The sequence below is a fragment of the Rattus norvegicus genome, chromosome X (genome assembly GCF_036323735.1).
Source record: "Rattus norvegicus strain BN/NHsdMcwi chromosome X, GRCr8, whole genome shotgun sequence".
NCBI classification, from domain to species: domain Eukaryota; kingdom Metazoa; phylum Chordata; class Mammalia; order Rodentia; family Muridae; genus Rattus; species Rattus norvegicus.
Window position 1 is genome coordinate 84,517,041 of NC_086039.1, and position 5,966 is coordinate 84,523,006.

At 43.7% G+C, this 5,966-nt stretch overlaps 1 long non-coding RNA gene across 1 annotated transcript; it reads right to left on the reverse strand.

Annotated features, from left to right (window-relative positions):
* Positions 1-369: 369 nt before the first annotated feature.
* Positions 370-5,389, reverse strand: LOC120099299 (uncharacterized). Its single transcript, XR_005498376.2, has 3 exons — positions 5,297-5,389; positions 845-963; positions 370-594 (listed from the first exon to the last, which is right to left on the reverse strand). It is a non-coding gene; the product is annotated as an uncharacterized LOC120099299 (long non-coding RNA).
* Between the last annotated feature and the right edge of the window lie 577 nt (positions 5,390-5,966).

Here is a 5,966-nt window from a genome sequence, read left to right on the forward strand (position 1 = left end):
GTGCAGCATCAAGCTCCTGCAACGCCAACTTATCCCGGGCAACAGCAGGAAGCGCAGGAGTGGACCTGTGTTCCTCCACCACCAGGATTATAACCCCTGAGGAAGGGACTATTATAGAATCTGGAAAGTTTGGGCACCCGCCGCCTGGCATGTTTTTCCTAATAATCGGGCGAGCCTCAAGTGCTCTTCAAGGACTTGTCATCCTTCCCTCTGTAATAGATGCTGATTATTCTGGGGAGATTAAATTTCTAGCCACTGCCACGCAGGGCCCCTTAACGCTTAGAGCCGGACACCGCATTGCACAAGCCTTAACGCTTCCCTTCATGGGCAGTTCCCTCATAAAGAAAAGGGTCGTGGTTCTTCCTCCCCTGGCTCTTCAGATGTTTATTGGGTTCAAAAATTAACTGATGAAAGACCCATGATGTCTCTTTGGCTCGATGGCAAACAATTTCAGGGCCTTTTAGATACGGGGGCGGATACAACAGTGCTCTCCTCTAGACACTGGCCCTCAACCTGGCCCCTTAAGGCTACCGCCACACATTTAAAAGGGAGAGGTCAAACACAGGATACACTCCAAAGCTCAAAGCTCCTGACCTGGAAAAATAAAGAGAATAATACAGGCACAGTTAGGCCATTTGTAGTTTCTGGACTCCCTGTTAACCTCTGGGGCAGGGATTTTCTTTCCCAGATGAGGGTGATGATGTTTAATCCCAATGAGGTCATTACTAACTAAATGTTAAGGACAGGATTTCTCCCTGGAAAAGGATTAGGTAGAAATGAACAGGGAATCACAGAACCCTTGACTCCCATGCCCAAAACAGATAGAGGAGATTTAGGAGCAGACCTTTTTTCATAGAGACCGCTGTTTGTCCTGCACTCCAGGCTGATAAAATATCTTGGAAGTCAAATGATCCAGTCTGGATCGATCAGTGTTCCATGCCTCAAGAAAAGGTTCACGCGGCCCTACAGTTGGTGCAGAAACAATTATTACAAGGGCACCTTGAACAGTCCACTTCGCCTTGGAACACCCCTATTTTTGTCATAAAAAAGAAAAATGGTTGTTGGAGATTGTTACAAGACCTTAGAGTGGTTAATAAAACTATGGTCCCTCTGGGGGCCCTACAACCTGGTTTGCCTTCTCCAATAGCTATTCCTAGAGACTTTTATAAAATAGTCATTGATATAAAAGATTGTTTCTTTTCTATCCCCTTCATCCGGAGGATTGTGCCCACTTTGACTTTTCTATCCCTGTCATTAACCATGTGGGCCCTAATCCCCGCTTTCAGAGGCACGTGTTACCACAGGGGATGGCTAATAGCCTCACCCTGTGTCAAAGATATGTGGCCCAAACTATAGATCCAATAAGGCTGCGTTTCCCCTCTGCTTACATCATCCATTACATAGATGATATTTTGATTTCCTCCGCTTGTTTACAGGAAATTCAAAAACTAGCCCAAATTATTGTTTTGGCCTTACAAAAAAGAGGTTTCACCCCTGAAAAATTTCAGACACAATATCCCTTTTTGTTCCTTGGATTCCAATTAGAACCTACATCCATTTATTCTCAAAAGCTAACAATTAGAAGATCACAGCTACATACCTTAAATGATTTTCAAAAACTTTTGGGTGATATTAATTGGCTTAGACCTTACCTTAAGCTAACCACTGGTGATTTAAAATCTCTATTTGCAATTCTGAAGGGTAGCCCTGATCCTAATTCCATCAGGGTTTTAACTCCAGAGGCTGAAAAGTCCCTACTAAAGGTTGAATAGGCTATAAGCCAACAATTCATAGGTTATTTCAGCCCCTCCAAGACACTGTATCTGATCCTTTCTGCAACAAGGTTTACACCCACAGGCCTCCTATGGCAAGATAATCATCCACTAATGTGGATTCACCTGCCCGCAATCCCCCCTAAAATACTTCCTACTTATCCCTCCTTGATTTGCCAGACCATTTTCTTCGGTCTTAAGCTGGCTACCCACCATTTTGGCCACGATCTCGATATTATTATTTCTCCATATTCACAGGAGCAGCTTGCTTGGTTGCAACACAAACATGATGACTGGACAGTCCTGCTGCCTATTTATCAGGGAACATTTGATACTCATTTACCAGGAGATAAATTATTACAGTTCCTCCATGTTACCCCCTTTGTCTTCCCAAAGGTTACACATCTGAAACCTATACCAAATGCCTTAACTGTTTTCATGGATGGATCTAAGAATGGAAAGGCCTCCTTTGTTGTTAAAGATCAAGCTTTTTCTGTCAATACCCCATATGCTTCTGCCCAATTAGTAGAACTTTATAGTGCTTTAGAAATATTTAAATTAATAAATCAATCATTTAACCTTTTCTCTGACAGCCATTATGTAGTCAGAGCTCTCCAAGTCTTGGAGACTGTCTCTACTATACAACCCTCAACACCTACCTTTAAACTATTTTCAGAAACACAAAAACACATAAGGGCCCAGCCAAACCCATTCTTTGTGGGCCATATCAGAGCTCACTCTAATCTGCCCGGTCCTTTAACCAAAGGCAATGATTTAGCTGACAAAGCCACTAGGCTGACAATGATTGCTTCTCTTAGTGATTCCTTACAAGAACCACAGATGGCACATTCACTCCATCACCTTAATGCTCAAACATTGTGGCTTAAGTACAAATTTACTAGAGAACAAGCCAGACAAATTGTCAAAAATTGTAAAAACTGCCTGACCCTACTTCCTGAGCCACACATTGGGGTTAATCCCAGGGGCCTTATCCCTGGCAAATGGATGTCACCCATGTCCCATCTTTTGGAAAACTAAAATTTGTACATGTTACAATTGATACCTTTAGTGGGTTCATATGTGCCTCTGTACACACAGGAGAGGCCACAAAAGATGTTATTGCGCATATGCTCTACACATTTTTGGTTATGGGATAACCCAAAATGCTAAAAACACATAATGGGCCTGGCTATGTTAGTCACAAATTTAAACAATTTTGCTCCTAATTTCAAATAAAACATATTACAGGCATACCTTATAACCCTCAGGGACAAGGAATTGTAGAACGAGCCCATCAAACCCTTAAGAATACACTGTTAAAGCTTACTGCCCAAGAAACTCTTTATTCTCTTAAAGGCAGCACAAAATTTTTATTATCCCATGCCCTTTTTGTTTTAAATTTCTTAACTTTGGATAATCAAGGGTGTTCAGCCGCTGATCGCTTATGGCACCCCTCGACCACGATCAATCATGCTCACGTTCTTTGGAAGGACCCCCTAACTGGACAATGGCAAGGTCCTGACCTCGTGATAGTTTGGGGAAAAGGATCCGCCTGTGTTTTTAATTCTAAAGAAGGGGGAGCCAGATGGCTCCCTGAAAGATTAATAAAGCTTTACAATAAATTCCAAACAAATTCCAAGATTGATAAAGCCTTGTAACAAATTCCAGGGTGGCGCCTGAGAACAATCTACTTTTCCTTTCAGAAAATGCCCTGCTACTGGATTACGGTGTGCCTCCTCTCCCTCCAGCTGGAGATTATCAGAGAATGAGCACCCTATCAGGTCTACAACTATACATGGGTAATTATAAACCAGGCTGGAGACCAGGTCTATAGTACATCTCATACAGGAGCTTCACCAACGTGGGGCTCCCACCATATTGATTTATGCAACCTGGCCCTAGTAGCCGAACCAGCCTGGGGGGTGCCCAACATCTATTGGCCTCAAGAATATGCACCCCCTAACAAAGGGAGGCTCAACGCAGGAAGCCCTGAATGTGGGGGCCTGGGGTGTACCAGGCCTGGCTCTACCTCTCCAAGATGTGACTCCATTGCCGGCTGAAACGCCCTTATACAAAATTGGCTATAATACTGGGTTCTATGTTTGTCCTGGGCCCCATCGACCCAGATCACAAAACTATTGTGGGGTCCAGGAGGCATTTTTTTTTTTTTTGTGCTTCATGGGGATGTGAGACTACAGGGAATACTTATTGGAAACCCTCCTCCATATTGGATTATATCACCATGGACGTGGATACACAAAATAAACCTCACAACTGCATCAGTTGGTGCAGCCCCTTGGTAAATAATTTCACTCCCCAAGGAAAAGCAAAAGATTGGACAAAGGAGCCACGAGGCCTCTCTTGGAGCCTTCGCCTCTATCGGACTGGCTATGACCAGGGACTCTATTTTACCATAAAGTTACTCAAAACTGTCCCTAGCACATACAGGGCTTCTATTAGACCAAACCCTGTTCTTCATAATTTTGTTCCCTCCCTGCAAAAAAGGCTCAGAGCCCAAAAACCCAGTGGCCACACAGGCCCCACAAGATTCCCTCGTGAGTACTACTGTCTTTCAGCCAACCATTCCTCCAGGTCCTATGCCATCCTCCAGAGTCATACTTTCCATCCTTAATGCATCTGCCTCAGCTTTACTTCTCCAAGAGCAGATAAACAATTACTCCAAATATGTGGAATGTTGGATGTGCTTTTCTGCCTCCCCTCCATTTTATGAAGGCATTGCCCTTTTTGGAGAATTTATTTATACCAATGAATCCAATGTCCTATATGGAGGCTCTTTAGGATTTAACCTCACTGAGGTATCCGGGGTGGGAAGTTGTATTTTGAGAGAACATATGCTCCCTCCTCACCAGCTGTTAGAAATATGCAACCATACCTTGGTTGTTAACAAACATCATGAGTACCTGCTCGCCCCAAACCATACTTATCTAGCATGTTCCACTGGTCTAACCACATATGTTATAACATCTCAATTTTTACAGACTAAAGATTACTGTGTGCTGGTTCAATTATTTCCCAGACTCAGCATACATGAGCAAGAGACTTTTCTTAAATCCTGGGAAAAGGGCTCAGATATGCCTCACAAAATAAAAAGAGAACCAGTAACTGCCATCAATCTCACGGTTCTTCTAGGACTAGGGGCCGCAGGTACAGGCACTGGCATTGCTTCCCTCGTTACTTCCCATCAATACTATAACCAGCTTAGTGAAGCCATAGATAAGGATATTGCTGAATTAAGAGATGGATTAGCTAACTTAAAAGACGCAGTTGCCTCATTGTCTGAAGTAGTCTTTCAAAATAGAAGAGTCCTAGACTTAATCTTCCTACGACAAGGAGGACTTTGCCCAGCCTTAAAAGAGGAATGCTGTGTTTATGTAGATAAGACTGGACTTGTAAAAGACAGTCTAAAAAAGGGTGAGAGATAGCCTAGAAAAACGAAGGAGAGAGAGGGAGCAACAAGAGTCTTGGTACAAAAACTGATTTTCCACATCCCCATAGCTCTCTACCCTGTTGCCTTCGATTTTAGGACCCCTTGTGGCCCTGCTTCTGTTGATTTCCTTTGGTCCTTGGGCCTTTCAGCGCCTCACCCACTTTATTAAATCACAAATAGATTCTGCTTTGCCTAGAAATTCCGTTTCAGTACATTATCATCGCTTAGAGACCGGAACAGCTGAGGAGAACCAGAGAGACAATGAACAAGATGAGGTGCCTACAACATATCGGGAGTGGCTCGATTTCCACAATCTCTTATATTAATGCCATCTTGCCCCTACTCTTTCGCCCCTGGGCTCAAATAATAGGAATGAAAAGATGATCCAATGTAGCCATCATCAGTGATGGGCAACTTCCTCTGACCCTTGACCAATCTAAGACATGGAGCCTTGAGGGCGACAAGGTGATCCTATGACAGATAAGACTTGGGTTCGAGAGTTCGATCCTAAGACAGAGGTGGCTACACCCCGTTTAAACGTACGGGTCAGTCAAATGCTCCACTGCCCAGTTTCTCCCCCAATAAACACACACATATAGCCCAGAACGGTGTGTTACAGCATAAGTTCATTCCTAGCCATTGGGGTGCAGTCCTAACTGCAAGAGTGGCTCGACATGGCTGAGCTGGGCACTCTGTGAGGCATGTCTGATTGCTCTCAGACCACTACTTCCATCTAATGGTCTTTT